General features: G+C 41.9%; 1 protein-coding gene and 1 long non-coding RNA gene across 2 annotated transcripts in view; both read left to right on the forward strand.

Moving 5' to 3' along the window:
• LOC131692818 (solute carrier family 22 member 13) overlaps positions 1-21,765 on the forward strand; it is a 1,403,565-nt gene that overhangs the window by 1,289,460 nt on the left and 92,340 nt on the right. The window lies entirely within an intron of this gene.
• On the forward strand, positions 18,970-19,532 carry LOC131692822 (uncharacterized). The gene is made up of 3 exons (XR_009306071.1): positions 18,970-19,287; positions 19,348-19,420; positions 19,481-19,532. It is a non-coding gene; the product is annotated as an uncharacterized LOC131692822 (long non-coding RNA).

Here is a 21,765-nt window from a genome sequence, read left to right on the forward strand (position 1 = left end):
TTTAAAATGCATGAAACGTCGAGATTTTATGTTATCTCGAAAAAAATTTTTTTATAAAAATCGACTTTTTGGGACTTTGCCGATTTCGCACCTTTTTGCCTTTCTCAATAGAAAGGTATTACAAATTCCTCTGAAAACCGACTTTTTAACGGAGGCCCGGAGAGCCGAGTGACATATACCATTCGATTCAGTTCGTCGAGTTCGGCAAATGTCTGTGTGTGTGTATGTGTGTGTATGTGCGTCTGTGTGTGTATGTGACCAAAAATGTCACTCATTTTTCTCAAAGATGGCTAAACCGATTTTGACAAACTTAGTCTCGAATGAAAGGTGCAACGTTCCCATAGGAGGCCCGGAGAGCCGAGTGACATATACCATTCGATTCAGTTCGTCGAGTTCGGCAAATGTCTGTGTGTGTATGTATGTGTGTATGCGTGTTTTTTTACAATGGAGAAGACCTTTATGTCCTAGCCCAGTACACGTGCTATTGGTAGGGTCCAATCTACCACACGGGGTGCACTGGGGGCGTGTCGGACTCGAATGGTGACCAGCCATTAATACCGACTAAACTCCATTGGGCTCCACCATCATTCCTCCCAGGAACTACCTCTCGGTATTACTTCTGGGGGGATGGCTGTACTAAATGTACTCATTCACTCTCACTCACGCGTTCATACGTCCTGTATGAGGCTTACTTGGGTGCTCTCTCAATCGCACTTTGATTCACTCTCAAACACTCCCACATGAGGCTGACTTTTGTGCTCACCTTTTTCGTTCCTTGCGAGGCTGACTTGTGTGCTCACCTTACTCATTCCTTGCTAGGCTTACTTTTGTGCTCGCCCCACCCATACCATGTGAGGCTGACTTGGGTGCTCACCCTATCACCTGATTCACTCTCAATCGTGCCACTCTATTGTACCTTTGTCACTCCCCCTGGCATCCCATGTGGGACATTTTTCTTAGGCCCCACTTCTGACATACCATGCGAGGCTGACTTGTGTGCTCACCTTTTTCATTCCTTGCTAGGCTGACTTTTGTGCTAGCCTCTACCATACCATGTGAGGCTGACTTTTATGCTCACCCTTAACATGCCGTGTGAGACTGACTTGGATGCTCACCCTTTCACTCCTCTGCCACGCCATGAGGCATCGATAGCTTAGTTCCAACATACTACGCTACGACCCTCCCGTCTTGGCATGAGGCAGTCCACTTACACGCCTATACACTCATTCTTCTGTCTTGCTTCGGGGTGGCTGGGTTTACCCCTTACGCGGTTGCCATTCGCTGCGCCAAACCTACCTCGGCATGAACAGACCATTCACTCTCTTTTGTGCGCTTGGCCTTTTTCGCTCCAGCTAACCAATCACTAGTTAGCCGTGCCCGTCGTCTGTTGCTCGGTTCGCCAGATTACCTGTAGCCTACTGGCAATCTGGATGGTAGCAGCCGAAACTGCGTTCCACTTCTCCACTGATTGACACATCCGCTGAATAAGGGTATCAGGGGTTGTGTCCCAGCCACAGATGTCAAGCATTGCTCTTCTTTCGACGTCGAACCGATGACATACGAACAGTATGTGTTCGGCAGTTTCATCTACACCTGGGCAGTCCGGGCAGACTGGGACCTCCGCGTGCCCGAACCTGTGGAGGTACTGTCGGAAACAGCCATGGCCTGACAGGAATTGTGTCAGGTGGAAGTGAACTTCCCCATGGGGTCTTCCCACCCAGCTCGATATGCTAGGTATCAGCCGGTGGGTCCACCTACCTTTCGAGGAGTTATCCCACTCACGCTGCCATCTGGCGACCGAGGTCACCCTGGTGCGCTCGCGGGCTCCTCTATTTCCACGTAGCTCGAAGCACTCCTCATCTTCCCGAATGACCAGCCCGACTGGCATCATGCTCGCTATGACGCAGGATGCATCGTGTGATACCGTGCGGTAGGAAGATATCACTCTGAGGCACATCATGCGGTAGGTGCTCTCAAGTTTCTGTAGGTAACTGGTTACCCTCAGTGCTCTTGACCATGACGGGCCGCCGTACCTGAGGATAGATACGGCAACGCCTGCCAGTAACCTACGTCTACTGGTGCACACCTTTGAGCTGTTGGGCATCATTCTCGATAGAGCCGCAACAGCAGTCGACGCTCTCTTGAATGTATAGTCGACATGGCTGCCGAAGGTCAGCTTGTCGTCTATAATGACTCCGAGAGACTTCAGACTTCGCTGTGAAGTGGTCGCGACTTCTCCCACATGGATAACTGCATGTTGTGCCGACTTGCGGTTGTTGACGATAACTACCTCCGTCTTATGATGAGCGAGCTCCAGGCCTATCACGCTCATCCATTCCTCCACCGTGCTGATCGCGTGTTCTGCGGTTAGTTCTACCTCAGGGATTGACTCCCCGTAGACCTCCAAGGTTACGTCGTCAGCAAAACCGACGATCTGGACCCCAGGAAGGAAATTCAGTCTCAGAACCCTGTCATACATGAGGTTCCATAGCACCGGGCCTTGGATCGAGCCCTGCGGGACTCCGGCGGTAATCGGAACCCTTTTCTGACCGGCATCGGTCTCGTATAGCAGTACGCGGTTCTGGAAGTAACTTTCCAAGATCCGGTACAGACCCACCGGTAGGCTAAGCCGGTGTAACGAGAGCGCGATGGCATCCCAGCTTGCGCTGTTGAATGCGTTCTTCGCGTCGAGTGTCACTAACGCACAGTATCGAATACCTCGCCTTTTCCGTTGGATTGCTATCTCGGCAGTATTTATCACTGAGTTGAGAGCGTCCACTGTGGACTTACCCTTCCGAAAGCCAAACTGGTTGCTTGACAGACCGTCCGTACCTTCCGCGTACGGGGTGATCCTCTCAAGCAGTTTGCCAGTCGTGTCGATCAGACAGATTGGTCTGTACGCTGATGGGTCGCCTGGCGGCTTCCCCGGCTTCGGCAACAGCACCAATTTCTGCCTTTTCCATCTATCGGGGAAACTGCACTCGTCAAGGCATCTCTGCATAGCTAGCCTGAACATGTTCGGGTTCGCTATGATCGCTGCCTTGAGTGCGTTGTTTGGAACTCCATCCGGCCCTGGAGCTTTGTTCATTGCTAGGGATATAGCCACTGCGAGTAGTTCTTCATTCGTCACTGGAGCCACCATTTCGGCCGTGCCCGCACTGTCTCGTAGTGCAGGTGGCCAGGGGCTTGTGGCTTGAGACGGGAAGAATACTTCGATAATCGTTGCCAACCGGTCCGGAGACCGTTCTGGGGGTGAGGAGCCTCCTTTGGTCTTGGCCATCACAATCCGGTAGGCGTCACCCCACGGATTCGCGTTGGCACTCTCACACAGGTTGTCGAAACACGCTCTCTTGCTGCTTTTAATAGCCTTGTTAAGGGCCAATTTCGCAGCTCGAAACACTTCACGGCGGTTCTCTCTTGCATCCTCGGTGCGAGCTCTTTGCATCCTACGTCTAGCTCTGAGACAGGCTGACCGTAGAGCTGCAATCTCGGCACTCCACCAGTATACCGGGCATCTACCGTTTCTTGGCAGTGTTTTTCTCGGCATAGTGGCGTCGCACGCGCGTGATAGAACAGCTACCAGCGCATCCCCGCTTAGACTGTCGGTGTTGGCCTCCAGTCCCAGGACCGCGGTGAAAGCTTCGCTGTCGAAGTGATTGGACTTCCACCCGCGTACCTGACAGGGATCTCCCGCCCTCGGATGCTGCACACCATAGTTGATCTTAAAGCGGATTGCTAAATGATCGCTATGGGTGTAGCCTTCGTCTACCCTCCATTCCATGCCTGGAGCCAGACTCGGGCTGGCAAATGTTAGGTCAATCCACGCCTCCACTACGTTTCTACGGAATGTACTAGCGGAGCCATTATTAGCTAGCACAGTATCGAGTTTCGCAAGCGCTTCCATTAGCGCTTGACCCCTGCTATTTGTACAGCGGCTGCCCCACTTCACTGCCCAAGCGTTAAAGTCTCCCGCTATGACTACCGGTTTCCGGCCCACTAGGTCCGACGAGAGCCTGTCGATCATCTGGTAGAACTGTTCTATTGGCCACCTTGGTGGGGCGTAGCAGCTGCAATAGAACACAACATTGATCTTGGCAATCGCCGCACCCTCGGCGGAGGGGTGTATTACCTCTTGAACCGGGAACCGTCCCGTTGTACAGATTGCCACCATTCCAGACCCGTCCGACACACAATCGCCGTTGCCGGCGGGGATGCGGTACGGGTCTGATAAGAGGGCGACATCTGTCCTCGACTCCGAGACCGACTGCCACAGCAGCTGTTGGGCTGCTGCACAATGGTTAAGATTTAGCTGTGTGACGTTCACGGCTTCTTCTTATTTAACTCACTGAAGGGACACGAAGGTCCGCCCATAGCATGTTTATGGGCTTGCTTCTTAGCGGTGCAGATAAGGCACTTGTGTGCCTTAGTGCACCCCCGCTATTTATGTCCCTCCTCGCCGCAGCGACGACATAGTTTGCTCCTATCTATGCCTTTGCACTCGTAGGCTTTGTGGCCGGACTCAAGGCACCGATAGCACCTATCCACTGAAGGCGGCTGGGGTATACTAATAGGGCATACCGACCAGCCGATCTTCAGCTTCCCTTTCTCGGTTACCTTTTTCGCATCCGCCTTCAGTAGCCTGAGGTAGGCTACTTGGGTGCCAGAGGGTCCATCTCTCAATCGCACAGAGGCCCGCTCGATTGTGACGTCGCAATGCTCCTTAACGGCTGCGACGACGTCTTCTGCGGTCGTGAACTCGTCCAAGTGCTTGCACTGGAGAGTTATTTCCGCCCCTAGCGACCTGACTTGGGCGCCCTCACCAAGGACCTCTTGGGCCAAGGCCTTGTATACCGCACTAGATTGTGCGCCTCGCTTCAGCACCAGAAGCATTTCTCCCGTGTTAGTGCGTCTCACGCTACGCACATCTTGCCCAAGGGCCGAAAGGCTTTCGGCCGCCTTCATCGACTTTAGGACATCGGCGTATTTGTCCTTGTCGGTTTTCAACCACAAGGCCTCGCCTCTGTCCTTAACCTTCTTCGCGGGCCGCGGTACCTCCGGTGTCGGTGCCGGCTTCTTCTTGGTGACCAGCGTCCAGGGGTTCGGGCCCCCCTGCCCCGGTCGCGCCGGGTTGCTGGTACCAATTCTCTGCTCAGCGAGGTCACTCTCGCCCTCGCTTACCTCGCCCAGACGGCGTTTGACCTTAACGGTTGCACGCCGTGTGGTGTCGGGTTTTGCACCCTCGCCTGGCGACTTCCTAGGGCGCTTAGCGTTCGACGGCGTCTTGCGATTGCCCTTACCCTTGCCTTTGCCCTTCGAGGGAAACTCGGCCGCCGCTTCGAGCGACGTGGCTGCTCCATAGAAGGTGAAGGGCACTGTCTGAGTGCCCGTATCGACCTTCTCTTTTCCCTCCTTCTTGGAGGCCACTGTCTGGGTTTCTCTGTCGGACTTCTCCCGACATTCCACCCTCTTGGCATAAGCTGCTGTTTCTGTCTTGCGAAACGAACAGTTTTTCGGAGTTCCAGGAGACTCTGTTTTAACTCCTTGCTTATGTTTTGCTTTGCGCTAGTGTACTCGATTATTGCATCGAGCTGCTCCACCACTTTGCGCATCGCCGATAATGGCCCGTTCGGTGCGTTGGTAGGGCTATTTCCTACCGCTGCTGGGGGGTCACTGGTGCTTTGAGATGCAGCACTTATCGCTCCACTACTCTCCCCACGGGGGGAGACCTCGCCAAACCACCTCTAGCGAAGGGGTTTGGCACCTCCGACTGTTTATTTTTATTTTTTGTTAGCTCCATGTTAAATCCCACGAGTAGCGCGAGAATAGATGTCCGCCACGCCAGAGCTCCGCATTAACGTGGTAAGGGACGCTTACTGTGGGGGTTGCCCAGGTACCCCACAGGCTCCGTTAACGATCGAGCATCTTTTTCACCCCCTCGATCACTCATCCCTCGGCACGGGTCGCTTCACGCCTTGGAATTGGGGTTATGACCTACCTTGCTTTACGTGGTGACCTCGGCCCTGATCATCACAACCATCCTCCTTTACCAGGGCTTTGGACCTGTAGCTCGGATTCTCAATAGTTCCATGTACGTATATTATTACAGACATGCCACTATTGAGATCCATCATTCGCTAGCGGAGTTGTGTGTATGTGCGTCTGTGTGTGTGTATGTGATCAAAAATGTCACTCATTTTTCTCAGAGATGGCTGAACCGATTTTGACAATCTTAGTCTCAAATGAAAGGTGCAACGTTCCCATAGGCTGCTATTGAATTTCTAATGGATCCGACTTCCGGTTCCGGAATTACAGGGTGATGAGCACGAACACGCAGAAAATGTCGATTTTAATAAATTCTGCAATGAATGTACAAAGGTGAAATTTTTTCCAAAATATGACCACAACTGCTTCGATTTGTAGTATTAGGTCACTAACATCCATTTAAAGTCTATTTGGCCACATTGGCCACCATCATCGGTTCCGGAAGCCCCGGTGGAAGTATCTAAATTCAGAATAACAGTCACATCAGTTTCTCGGAGATGGCTAGACCGATTCGACTAAACTTGCCCTCAAATGAAAGGTATTGCGTCCCCGTAAATGGCTATTTAATTTCATCCCGATCCGACTTCCGGTTCCGGAGTTACAGGTTGTGGCGTGCGATCACATAGCAAATTGTGAATCATACCGATACTCCGATGAAAGCAAAAAAGTAAAAATTTCGCTAAAAAGTCTCTCAAACAACTTAAATTTGCTGTTCTAGGTCCCCGACGGCTAACCAAACTTTCGTTGACTACATTGACCACCATAGACGGTTCCGGAAGTGCCCGGGGAAAGCGGCCATCTTTCAAAATTAACGAACTCACATCAGTTTCCCGGAAATGGTTGGGCCGATTTTCACAAACTTAGTCCCAAATGATAGCTATAATATCCCCATAGATGTCTATAAAATTTCGTACGGTCGCTTATATGGGTTCGGAAATATAGACTAAATCGTCCGGTGACATATGAAATTCCCATATAAGCCGGAACTCCAATTTTTTTTCAAAGGGGGGACCCCGTGAATTTTTCAGAAATCGAATTCGTATTTTTGATGCCAAACATCTTTAAAATGCATGAAACGTCGAGATTTTATGTTATCTCGAAAAAATTTTTTTTATAAAGATCGGCTTTTTGGAACTGTCTATTTCGCACCTTTCTGCCTTTCTCATATAAAGAAAGGCTATGCAATCACTGCAAAAATCGACTTTTTAACCGAGGCCCGGAGGGCCGAGTGTCATACACCATTCGATTCAGTTCGTCGAGATCGGCAAATGTCTGTGTGTGTGTATGAATGTGTGTATGTGTGTGTGAATGTGTGTGTGTGTCATTTAAACTCACACAATTTTCTCAGAGATGGCTGAACCGATTTTCGCAAACTTAGTTTCAGAAAGGTATAACGCTCCCATAAGCTGCTATTGAATTTTTAGTTGATCCGACTTCCGGTTCCGGAGTTACGGGTTGAAGAGTGCGGTCACGCAGCAAATTCATATATAAACTGGTACCACCATGATGTTCAAATGATGTAAAACATATTAAAATTGATGTAACATTACTCTAGTTTGCGGGTCTGGTTCACTAATGATCAATCAAAGCAGCTTTGACCACATTGGCCACCTATGACGGTTTATGACGCCCCCGGGGAACCCGCCAAATTCCAAAGCTAATGTCACACCCATTCCCCAACGAATTCTCTACCGATTTTTATAAACTTGATTTCAAATGAAAGATACAGTAATACCATTGACTGCTGCTGAATTTCATTCGGTTCTGACTCTTGCTTCCGGAGTTACTGGGGTGTTAGTAAGGATACACTGGTATTTCCCATATAAATCGGTATAATCGTAATACCTCAGAGGCTAAAATGGTCACCAAATTACTTCTAATCGCAGATCTAGATCACCGATTGCCAATCAAACATTCCTTGAATATATTGTCCACTATCGACGATTCCGGAATTCCGGGCATATTCCGCAATTAAGATCACATCGGTTCTTCGGTGATGACTGAATCGATTTTCTCAAATCAAGTCTCAAATGGAAGGCAAAATATGCAGTTGAGTATTGCGTCGCCGCACGCCCCCCTCCCACTCGTCTTGCCCTTACACCTCCCTCCTTCATCACTCCCCTCCCCTTGGACCACCCTCACGCCGGCAGTTCCTTAATCCACCCCGTATACCGAAATAAGATGAAGGATTTCTGACGCATCCTCCACTCCCACTCTACTAACCCCCATTGTATGTATGTATGTATGTATGTATGTATGTATGTATGTATGTATGTATGTATGTATGTATGTATGTATGTATGTATGTATGTATGTGTGTGTGTGCAGGCATGGGAAAAATCATTTCACGAAACGATCAATTTGAAATCATCCACCAACATGCTCTTACTGTGAAACCCGATCTCGGCAACCCTTCATGTGCAGAGTTACGCGTTCATGCGAAAGCGAGAAGCAAAACTGAAAAAAAGTGTCAGCGCCCGGCTATGATTCATTCTCCATCGCATACGTAGTGTTTTGAATGAAAGCAGAAAGGATCGCAAATGAATGCATTATTTCATTCACAAAGATTCATTTCAAAACATTCACCGGATCGTTCTAATAAAAAAAACTTGTCGTTCTTGTTTATAGACCTATGAAATTTTCACTTGGTGATCTCTTATTGTTGAGTAAGTAGTTTGCAATGTGCTGGTGAAAAAAAAAACTTCTCAAAACGATTCCGTGCATATCACAATATCAATTTCAAGTGTATTGTAGTGCAATCTACTTCTCAACATTGATTATAGTGTACATTTGCACTATAAAGTTGACCTAACCCAACCAGAGGATACAATGTCACATTCATTTGTAAACTAAAAGTTGATTCACTTGTGAATGTTTACAGTACAATCTTCCGATTCAATCCGCGTATGAAGAACACGATCTTCTTCATTCAACATAGTACGTGACATTCTTTTACCTGGCTCACATCTTCGGAAGTTCATCTCAAATGAAAGGTATTGCGTCCCCGTAAATGGCTATTTAATTTCATCCCGATCCGACTTCCGGTTCCGGAGTTACAGGTTGTGGCGTGCGATCACATAGCAAATTGTGAATCATACCGATACTCCGATGAAAGCAAAAAAGTAAAAATTTCGCTAAAAAGTCTCTCAAACAACTTAAATTTGCTGTTCTAGGTCCCCGACGGCTAACCAAACTTTCGTTGACTACATTGACCACCATAGACGGTTCCGGAAGTGCCCGGGGAAAGCGGCCATCTTTCAAAATAACGAACTCACATCAGTTTCCCGGAAATGGTTGGGCCGATTTTCACAAACTTAGTCCCAAATGATAGCTATAATATCCCCATAGATGTCTATAAAATTTCGTACGGTCGCTTATATGGGTCCGGAAATATAGACTAAATCGTCCGGTGACATATGAAATTCCCATATAAGCCGGAACTCCAATTTTTGTTCAAAGGGGGGACCCCGTGAATTTTTCAGAAATCGAATTCGTATTTTTGATGCCAAACATCTTTAAAATGCATGAAACGTCGAGATTTTATGTTATCTCGAAAAATTTTTTTTTATAAAAATCGACTTTTTGGAACTGTCTATTTCGCACCTTTCTGCCTTTCTCATATAAAGAAAGGCTATGCAATCACTGTAAAAATCGACTTTTTAACCGAGGCCCGGAGGGCCGAGTGTCATACACCATTCGATTCAGTTCGTCGAGATCGGCAAATGTCTGTGTGTGTGTGTGTGTGTGTATGAATGTGTGTATGTGTGTGTATGTGTGTGTGTCATTTAAACTCACACAATTTTCTCAGAGATGGCTGAACCGATTTTCGCAAACTTAGTTTCAGAAAGGTATAACGCTCCCATAAGCTGCTATTGAATTTTTAGTTGATCCGACTTCCGGTTCCGGAGTTACGGGTTGAAGAGTGCGGTCACGCAGCAAATTCCCATATAAACTGGTACCACCATGATGTTCAAATGATGTAAAACATATTAAAATTGATGTAACATTACTCTAGTTTGCGGGTCTGGTTCACTAATGATCAATCAAAGCAGCTTTGACCACATTGGCCACCTATGACGGTTTATGACGCCCCCGGGGAACCCGCCAAATTCCAAAGCTAATGTCACACCCATTCCCCAACGAATTCTCTACCGATTTTTATAAACTTGATTTCAAATGAAAGATACAGTAATACCATTGACTGCTGCTGAATTTCATTCGGTTCTGACTCTTGCTTCCGGAGTTACTGGAGTGTTAGTAAGGATACACTGGTATTTCCCATATAAATCGGTATAATCGTAATACCTCAGAGGCTAAAATGGTCACCAAATTACTTCTAATCGCAGATCTAGATCACCGATTGCCAATCAAACATTCCTTGAATATATTGTCCACTATCGACGATTCCGGAATTCCGGGCATATTCCGCAATTAAGATCACATTCGTACGGTCGCTTATATGGGTCCGGAAATATAGACTAAATCGTCCGGTGACATATGAAATTCCCATATAAGCCGGAACTCCAATTTTTTTTCAAAGGGGGGACCCCGTGCATTTTTCAGAAATCGAATTCGTATTTTTGATGCCAAACATCTTTAAAATGCATGAAACGTCGAGATTTTATGTTATCTCGAAAATTTTTTTTTTATAAAGATCGACTTTTTGGGACTGTCTATTTCGCACCTTTCTGCCTTTCTCATATAAAGAAAGGCTATGCAATCACTGTAAATATCGACTTTTTAACCGAGGCCCGGAGGGCCGAGTGTCATACACCATTCGATTCAGTTCGTCGAGATCGGCAAATGTCTGTGTGTGTGTATGAATGTGTGTGTATGTGTGTGTGTATGTGTCATTTAAACTCACACAATTTTCTCAGAGATGGCTGAACCGATTTTCGCAAACTTAGTTTCAGAAAGGTATAACGCTCCCATAAGCTGCTATTGAATTTTTAGTTGATCCGACTTCCGGTTCCGGAGTTACGGGTTGAAGAGTGCGGTCACGCAGCAAATTCCCATATAAACTGGTACCACCATGATGTTCAAATGATGTAAAACATATTAAAATTGATGTAACATTACTCTAGTTTGCGGGTCTGGTTCACTAATGATCAATCAAAGCAGCTTTGACCACATTGGCCACCTATGACGGTTTATGACGCCCCCGGGGAACCCGCCAAATTCCAAAGCTAATGTCACACCCATTCCCCAACGAATTCTCTACCGATTTTTATAAACTTGATTTCAAATGAAAGATACAGTAATACCATTGACTGCTGCTGAATTTCATTCGGTTCTGACTCTTGCTTCCGGAGTTACTGGGGTGTTAGTAAGGATACCCTGGTATTTCCCATATAAATCGGTATAATCGTAATACCTCAGAGGCTAAAATGGTCACCAAATTACTTCTAATCGCAGATCTAGATCACCGATTGCCAATCAAACATTCCTTGAATATATTGTCCACTATCGACGATTCCGGAATTCCGGGCATATTCCGCAATTAAGATCACATCGGTTCTTCGGTGATGACTGAACCGATTTTCTCAAATCAAGTCTCAAATGGAAGGCAAAATATGCAGTTGAGTATTGCGTCGCCGCACGCCCCCCTCCCACCCGTCTTGCCCTTACACCTCCCTCCTTCATCACTCCCCTCCCCATGGACCACCCTCACGCCGGCAGTTCCTTAATCCACCCCGTATACCGAAATAAGATGAAGGATTTCTGACGCATCCTCCACTCCCACTCTACTAACCCCCATTGTATGTATGTATGTATGTATGTATGTATGTATGTATGTATGTATGTATGTATGTATGTATGTGTGTGTGTGCAGGCATGGGAAAAATCATTTCACGAAACGATCAATTTGAAATCATCCACCAACATGCTCTTACTGTGAAACCCGATCTCGGCAACCCTTCATGTGCAGAGTTACGCGTTCATGCGAAAGCGAGAAGCAAAACTGAAAAAAAGTGTCAGCGCCCGGCTATGATTCATTCTCCATCGCATACGTAGTGTTTTGAATGAAAGCAGAAAGGATCGCAAATGAATGCATTATTTCATTCACAAAGATTCATTTCAAAACATTCACCGGATCGTTCTAATAAAAAAACTTGTCGTTCTTGTTTATAGACCTATGAAATTTTCACTTGGTGATCTCTTATTGTTGAGTAAGTAGTTTGCAATGTGCTGGTGAAAAAAAATAACTTCTCAAAACGATTCCGTGCATATCACAATATCAATTTCAAGTGTATTGTAGCGCAATCTACTTCTCAACATTGATTATAGTGTACATTTGCACTATAAAGTTGACCTAACCCAACCAGAGGATACAATGTCACATTCATTTGTAAACTAAAAGTTGATTCACTTGTGAATGTTTACAGTACAATCTTCCGATTCAATCCGCGTATGAAGAACACGATCTTCTTCATTCAACATAGTACGTGACATTCTTTTACCTGGCTCACATCTTCGGAAGTTCATCTCTACCTACGTTCAGATGTGTTCTTTTGGAGAGTTTTAGTCGGATCGTGAATGAACGACTGGATGCTGTCAAAACAATGAACGGATTCGCCAAGAACCATGCGAATGAATGATAATTCCCATCCCTGGTGTGTGTGTGTGTGTGTGTATGTGCGGATTTGTTAACAAAATGTCCACATCGGTTTCTCGGAGATGGCTGAACCGATTTTGACAAACTTGATTTTAAATGAAAGGTCCATCAGTTGCCGTTGAATTTTGTGTGGATCCGAGTTCTGGTTCCTGAATTACAGGGTGATACGTACGATCACGCAGCAAATCCCGATTCTAACGAATTCTGCGATGAATGTAAAAAGGTGAAATTTTTTCCAAAATGTAAACACAACTGTTGAATTTGTTACTATATTTTAATTGCCGCAAGGTTCTACTCTATCGATTTTTTTGGCTATTTTCGGCAAATTTGAGACTAAGAGAAACGAAAGCAATGAAATTGAAAGACGGATAGGTATTCTAGAGCGAATCAGTTATAAACTTAGAACGGAAAACTAGAACTAGGCAGGCTCATATGGGCATGATCGAAAGGAAATGTGAAGAATTCTTTGCCTTCTGCAGAGTAGGAGTTGGGCGTTGCACCCAAGTCTACCGCATGGTCTATGGTAGAACATAACTCATCATCATGTTTTACCGCCGACGCCGGCAAAAAATTCTTCACAAATCCTCGCCTAGAACGACCATGCGATCATTCTTCTCCCTTTCTGCTAGCATCAAGCCGTGACGTATGCATTCAATCGACACCAAGCTATCGGTGTCGCACCGATCCTATTGCGATTGAACTACTTATTGATTTTTCGTTCCGCACACACGTATGGCTGATAGCAATTAATGACACAGCTCAGCTAGCAGAAATCGAATTTTAATCTACTTTTTTACCAACTAGTTTATATGTTACTATGTCTTAATTGCCGCAAGGTTCTACTGTATCGATTTTGTTGGCTATTTTCGGCAAATTTGAGACTAAGAGAAACGAAAGCAATGAAATTGAAAGAGGGATAGGTATTCTAGAGCGAATCAGTTATAAACTTAGAACGGAAAACTAGAACTAGGCAGGCTCATATGGGCATGATCAAAAGGAAATGTGAATGAACTGTTGAATTTGTAGATCTAGGTCACCAACAGCCATTCAAAGTCTCTTTGGCCACACTGGCCACCATCGACGGATCCGGAAGTATCCAAATTCAGAATAACGGTTATTGGCTATATTATTGAAAATGGCTAGACCGATTTGATGAACTTAGTCTCAAATGAAAGGTGTTGCGTCCCCGGAAACTGATTAAATTCCATCTCCATCCGACTTCCGGCTCCGGAGTTACGGGTTGTGGAGTGCGATCACATAGAAAACTCCGATTCAAACCGATACCGCGATGAATGCAAAAAGATGCTCTAATATATACTTACCAAGTGTAATAAGAATGAAATACATTTCCATAATGTTATATTGTACGAACCAGCTATTAAATCATAGTTTGGAGAAATGAGAAAGGCACAATTGCACCTCTAGGTGCATTAAAACAGGTTTTTCAGTTCGATATTATCGTGGCTGTTTTTTCTTTTTCAAAATTTTAGAACTCGAATAATGATTTATTTTGCTGTATATATTTGTCATGTGATGTATATTAATAAAATGTAATATATGCTTTTAATGAACATAAACAACGCACACATTCTCGTGAGTCATGATTGAGAAAGGCACAATTGCACCGCTAGGTGGATTAAAATAGGTTTTCAGTTCAATATTACCGTGGCTGTTTCTTCTTTTTCAAAATTTTAGAACTCGAATAATAATTTATTTTGCTGTATATATTTGTCATGTGATGTATATTAATAAAATGTAATATATGTATTTAAATGCTTTTAATGAACATAAACAACGCACACATTCTCGTGAGTCATGATTGAGAAAGGCACAATTGCACCGCTAGGTGATTAACATAGGTTTTTATCAATAATCGGACATTGGCTTCAAAGTGCTACGAAAAGTTCGAAAATCGACCAAGAAATAAAAGCTCCATTAGTTACTTGTGGAGTGATGTTAAAACAACTATGCAAATGTATCAACGATTGGTCCAGCAGATTTTGAGTTATGGTGTACACCGCAAATCCAGTTTTCGACGTGGCACCTGACTGAATAGACAATCTTTGCATTGAAAAAAAAAATTAAGGAATCCAATTTTTTGCCGATAATACTTTACACAACCCCCCTTAAATTCCGACACGATTTAGGCGATTCTTCCGCATTCAACTTTTTGTGTTATTTTTCCAAGTCATCTGTCCAGTCTCAACTTTCACAACTTCTTTCAAACCCTGTGCATTTCTGTTCAATCACTAAGAATTAAATGACAATTTGTTCTACAGTGGAAATGCTAATCGTCCAAGATATGATGGAAAATTATAAATAGTGAAACATTATAAGCAAACTTCGATATTATTTAAATAACGATCAAAATGAGAATATTTGTACCATATTGTTTGCTGTCATAGTGTTACTTAGATTGTATGGCATGGCTTTATTTAAAATCTTTTATTTAATCTTATTTTGGATTCTTTCGAAAGCAGTAAAAATATAAAAAAAACTTCCACTTGCTTATTGTGTTCTTTGTGAGAAGATATAAGTAGAAAAGGGTACACATTGTGATTATAAATTCTGTTCTTTTCCTCTAGTTAAACTAATTAAAAAAGTGTGGGTAAATTAAACAGCTTCACTCATTTTGATAGCCATAAGTAACATAAACTAACAAACGAAAACAATTTTTATTTAATGCAGCTTTGCATCTAATTATAAAATTTCGTTCTACGGTTAGTTTCAAAATGATTCGACTTCTGCTAACCTGCAATATAACTCACTCATTTTGATAGCCATAAGTAACATAAACGAAAACAATTTTTATTTAATGCAGCTCTGCATCTAATTATAAAATTTCGTTCTACGGTTAGTTTCAAAATGATTCGACTTCTGCTAACCTGCAATATAACTCTTCGACATGGCATTTTCAAATGAGCGTGCAGAACCTTATGGATAGGACGATAAAGAATATCAAAAAAATGACATTTAAAACTCGATTATACCTGTTTTTCGTACGGGATAAAACTTGCTTACTTGCCCTCATATGGTTTGTGTGCAACATGGGCCATAATATTGCACATAAAGGTCGAAAAGTTGATTCAAATTATTGAGATGTATGCAAGAGGAATATGGTGCCCCTTTACACTGTTTTAATTTGGCTTCAGGATGCAGCCATTTCTGCGATGACAGGTACTAACGTCTTAGACCGGACTAAACTCTGGTCTAAAATCAGAGATAGTACCGTGCGGCGGTACTAACTAGCTTCAAGCTTACCACTATTAATCTATTATAAGAAGCAGCTGGAGTATTCAAAATCAATTCCAAACAATAAGAAAAATAGGGTAACAGAAGTGATTTAAACAGTTTAAGTTTGGTAGAAACGTGAAGCATTCCCGCAGTAAGTCTCAAGTGTCGCAATCCTGCATAGATGCGCCCACATTGATCATTTATTTGAGAGTCCCATTCAAGGTTCGATTGGAATATCACACCTAGATTGCGAACTTTGGCGACATACTGTATTTTTTATTGTGGGTGATTATATCTGGTAACACGGTACGAACTTGCCTTCTGGAAATAAATATGACTTTTGTTTTCGATGAATTAATGGGAAGCAGATTACTGGAGGACCAATCCAAAATTTGGGAAATTTGGGACGATTTGGGCCAATGTCTGTGTGTGCATGTAACGGACTAATTCTCATTCGTGTTTCTCAGCAATGGCTGAACCGATCTTATCCAAACCAATTTCAAATGAAAGACCTATCAAACAGTAAGAACGCTTTAAATTTGTTTTTGATTCTGATGTTTAGTTTCCAAGATATGAATGTTTGAATGTGTAAAAATGGCGTTTTTTGCAGTTTTTTTTTAAATTATCTGCCGAAATTGACAATATATATTAACAATTTATATGTTTTTAGACAGCTTTAACGAATACCTTTCGAACAAGCTATAGATTGTTGAAATCGGACTATCATCAAAAGAGATATTTAACATTAAATGCGGACGAAAGATTTTTATCATTTCCCATTGCCAGAAATATGACCAAAAAGATGTAATCTATTATTAACGCCAAAACGGCTTATTTTAGGTCAATAGTAACTTCAGAGAATTTAATGGAGGCAATATGCCCTTTCTTTCGGTATTGTGCTTTTGCTGATTAATCCCCCTATGAGTGAGATATTTTCACAAATTTTCTTGGAAGTGATTATATCGAAATGATGCCTTCAGCAAATTTGTAGCTCTTACTTTTGCAAATAACTTTAGACTTCAAATATCTATTTTGAATACTTTAAAAGTTATGGCTTTTTTTTTGTTGATTACTCTTTGTCGCCTATTTATTGTTCAATATAGTAATAATTCATTGAAATAAGCCAAACATTATTTCGAAAAAACGAATTTTGTATTTCATTTTTCTATCTACAACCGCTAGAAATAATCACCGAACACTTCCAAGTTGTCTGGAAGGAACTTGATAACTTATTAGTGTAAAAATGTTCATTTGTGCGAACCTTCTGACTGCAATTTTTCTAACTTATAACCATCGGATCGATCTGAAACATATCGGAAAAAGAAAAGCGAAATAAATAACTCCAAGCAACGGCGTAGTCAAGAGAAGGTTTTGGGGTTTAACACCATACAACCCCCCTCCCCACACCATACCAAAAAAAATTGGCTTGAAGTTGAAAAGTTATTGATGCTGACTGATTTAATTCAATTATACAATAACAATTATCTGATCCGTACATTGATAACCTGTTGTTGTAAACATCATGAGGATGTTTGGTAAATTGTCGGAATGGGGTACTGATATGTAACTGATCTATTGGTCTTGATTTCACAGTTGTCTAATAGCATCAATATCAAAATCCTGCCTGAAAACATTCCAATAGAAAATTCCAGAGTTCAACTATAATCCTCAGATTTCTTTTCAAATTGAGCTCGCTTTTGTAGAGATGTACTGTAATAAGGGTCTTTATTTAATAGGAAGCGTAGTTAAAATTGATTTAATGTCTATGAAACATAGAACTGCTCACCAAAAAATACATAACTTTCAACATTTGCTAAAATTTTTTTTGCCTTTCTCATTCACTCTAAAATTTGTCAATCTAAACCCGACCTGGAGGGCCGAGTGTCGTATGCCAATCGACTCAGTTCGTCGAGATCGGAAAATGTCTGTGTGTATGTGTGTATGTGGAAAAAATGTGACCTCTGTTTCTCACAGATGGCTGGACCGATTTGCACAAAGTTAGTCCCATCGGTTGCTATTGAATTTTTTATTGATTGGACTTCCGGTTCCGGAGTTACGAGTTGAAGAGTGCAATCACACATCAAATTCCCATATAAACTGAAATGAAAAATTTTCAAAATCAAATTTGTATTTTTGATGCCAAATGATTTTAAAATGCATGAAACATTGAGATGTTTGACAAAAATTGACTTTTTTGGACTTCTGTACATTTTTGCCTTGCTCATATAGAAAGGTTATGCAATCACTCTAAAAATCGTCAAACATACCGGCCCGAAGGGAGTATGCAGTGAGGGGTTGCTACTTTAAAATTAAAACTAGTTTAAAATTTCTTAACAAATTGAAAATTTCGGCAGGACCCGGATCTCCCGGATCTTTCTCCATGATCCGCCGCTGGTTTCAAGCGATGTTTCAGTATCACATAGTATCTCAAGATCGTGGCTGTCGATCCATTGTATGTATGAGCAAATCGTACTGAACATGTAATATTCATTTCCACCATTGTATTGAACATAGCCATGGAATCGTAGTCTGGATAAATGAGAAAAGCACAATTGCACCACAAGGTGGATTAAAACAGGTTTTTTATTTTGGGAATGCGTCGAGTTGAGACGAAAACGTAATATGATTAATAACGAGGATAACACTTTCCGAATGAATAGAGAAATTAATGAAAAATGACGATTTCCATTCGACTCTAGCAGGTCCTGATCGATTTTGATGAGCGTTTGATTTTTGTTGTATGACCAATTATATGTATAGATCAAATGTTCAAAAACATTAATTTAATGTCAAGATAGCATCATTTTGAAACCGCCAATTTCGGAGGTTTAGTATCTTCGTGGAGTTTTACAAACGTTAAACAGCGCATCGTTTGATAAAATAATTTTGACGGTATATCGTCCAAGAAGTATTTATGGTGAATTTTCTCAGGTTAATATTCATGACTACAATAAAGTCTCAACAAATTCGCTAAAGACACGAACTCTGTTACTATTTTCTGAAAAATTTATTCTGCATTGTCGCAACTGCTCGTTGCACCGCACCATACATCCAAATAAAATAATAGTCTGCACCTATATGTAAACATCTTTGCCATGCGATCGCCCCTATAAATCGGGCGCCGCTGGCGTTCGGAGATGATCGAGGGAGAAACGTCAAAAAGAATTGCAAGTCAGCGAGGAAAAGTTGTACTCTACTAAAGTTTATTTGCCATTTGTAATTCACGATTAAATACTACAAGTACAGTTCAGTAGATTAATTATTCTAGTTAAAATCAAGTACAGTGCAGTAAATCTAAAATTATAGTTCTAAAAACAAGTGCAGTACGATAAATTGAAAAATTCTAATTAAAAGCAGTTAAATCCTACAGCTATTAGTACGGCTGATTGAAATTGGTTAGTTTAGTGCTATATATTGTTCCTAACTAAATTAAATTAAACCATAAAAATCCTTAGGTACTACATAGCTGCTATCCTTTCATCTACGGTATCGTAAAAACTAAATTAATCATACAACACACAATAAGAGGTAAAATATTCAGCATGAAAGCATGGTGAAACTTAACCTAACCCACAAACCTTATTTTAGCATTACCACCACCAACTGAACTACTGTAAAAGACATAAAAGGGACACTAAACGTAAGTTTTCTTAAATCTATTAACTAAAAATATGCAAACGTTATATCGAACCACTAACTAAAATATGTACCACACTGAAAAATTATATATCCCTCCGGCAGGTATTTTTTAACGCTGTCATATACTGTAAAATACAACGTTCAGAAAATCGGAAAACTGTCTCTTTTTCGTTGCAATCGCAACATGCATAATTTTAAAACTTCAAAAATTACGGTTTCGGAATTATGCCGTTTAGACGGTAAGATCGATTTTCACCAAACCCCCACACGGTGTTACTAAAACCGTTATTAACTAAAAAAATGACCATAAATTTGGCATACGGCATTCGAAAGATACAGTATCCAAGCATCTTCTCAGTGAATTTCAAAATGATCCATCGAGGGATTCGAGAGATATGGCGATTTGAATTTTTATGATACGTTTCATAAGGCTACCAGCAAACACCCATGGGTTTGGTCCAATCTCTATAAACAAAAAAATATTTGTCTACTTATTTAGTACATGGCATTCGAAAGATACAGTAATCAAGTATATCCCTAGCAAGTTTGAAAATATTTCATTGACGGAATCGAAAGTTATAACGGTTTGGATGTGGTATGCGGTCATAGATGGGTTTTCTACCGGACTTCAAGCGTGAATCCATGTTGGTCCATTGACTATTTAGATCGGTTATACATGTCGCGATTTTTAAAGGAAACCCTTGCGATTTGATTACATAGATATAATGTACAAATGGTGTTATTAATATGGCGCATTGAAAAAATATGAAAATAGGGTTGTCTACCAAACGTTAAATATAATGTGCAAATTAAAAAAATAGATGAAAGTTGGAATGTTTACTTCAAAAGGCCATATCTCAATGGTATGTTGACTGATTCTAATTATTTTTTTCATTATGGAACAGGTAGACGTTTCATCGTTAATTTTCATCAAGAAGAATATAAAATAGAGTTGTCTACATAAATAAATAGACAATATAATTGGTCTCAACTCTATGCATTACAATTATTTAGTGATTATTTTTGTATTAAAAATAGCGACCTATCAATTTTTATATATTAGTTGATTTCAATTGCTGTTTATTACAAATTATGGATACATGAAATGTTAAAACTAACACAGTCGTGATTCGCTGGTCGCTCAATTTTTAACAGGAGCCGGTTTTTAGTTGGACCTCCGCTAGTTGGTCCATTGTCGTCATCTGAATGTCAAATTCTCATGTTAAATTCAATTCGACAATTAAACTGACAATAGTTAGAGATATGAGCAGATTAACTTGTACTAATAACATCCCATTTGATCCCCCTACTAATAACATCCCCCAGTTTTAACATCTGTCAACCCAAACAGCGAATCACGATTGTACAAAATTTCCAACAAAAACCGTATCACAACATAAATTGATTTGAATCAGCAAATACCTTCATATTTTTGAATATATGTATTGAATTTATGGTTTTATTTTTCCATGATTTGTAGTTTGCGTTCGTTGCATTCAACTAATGCATAGAAATTGATAGGTCGTCGTTTTGAATATAAAGATATTTACTACGTGTGTGTTGCTTCGAACTGTCGCATTGTTGATCTGCGTGCTCCGACAAATCAAAGTTTTTCTCGCGGAAAAACCTTTTGCTTCGTCTAAAATAATCGACTAAGTTATAGTGCTATAGCCATCGTTCTGAGTGCACTAATTTGTTGTTTTTAAATAACAATCGTGATCGAAATTAAGCCATTTCATCTCTCGCCGCCGACATCCGACTGCGGCATTCACCATTGTTTCATCTCTTTGTGCTGTAAAATACCAAGGTAATAGAACGTCGTCATGAACCAGCTAGCAAATAAACCGTGTGGAAAATGCAAAAAGGCAATTGGAGAATCAGACCCAGCTGTTTGCGAAGGATTCTGTGATGGAATTCGTTACTTTCACAAACTCTGCACCGGTCTAACGAAAGAAGAATTATCTGCCTGTAGTGGGTCAAACGTTATATGGATGTGTGACAATTGCCGCGATCTATTGGAAGACGTAAGATTCCGCAATTCCGTTAGCTCAGTTGAGTTAGCCCATAAATTGCGAGAAAAGCAGCATGAAAGTGATATAGAATGTTTGAAGCTGAGTGTCGCGTCACTGAATACTACTATGGTTAATCTAGTGGAGCGCCTATCTTCGGAAAGCAACGAAAGTGTTAACGAAATTACTCGGCTATGTTCTACAAAAATTCAATCCAGTTCGGAA

Source organism: Topomyia yanbarensis, chromosome 3 (assembly GCF_030247195.1).
Source record: "Topomyia yanbarensis strain Yona2022 chromosome 3, ASM3024719v1, whole genome shotgun sequence".
NCBI lineage: Eukaryota > Metazoa > Arthropoda > Insecta > Diptera > Culicidae > Topomyia > Topomyia yanbarensis.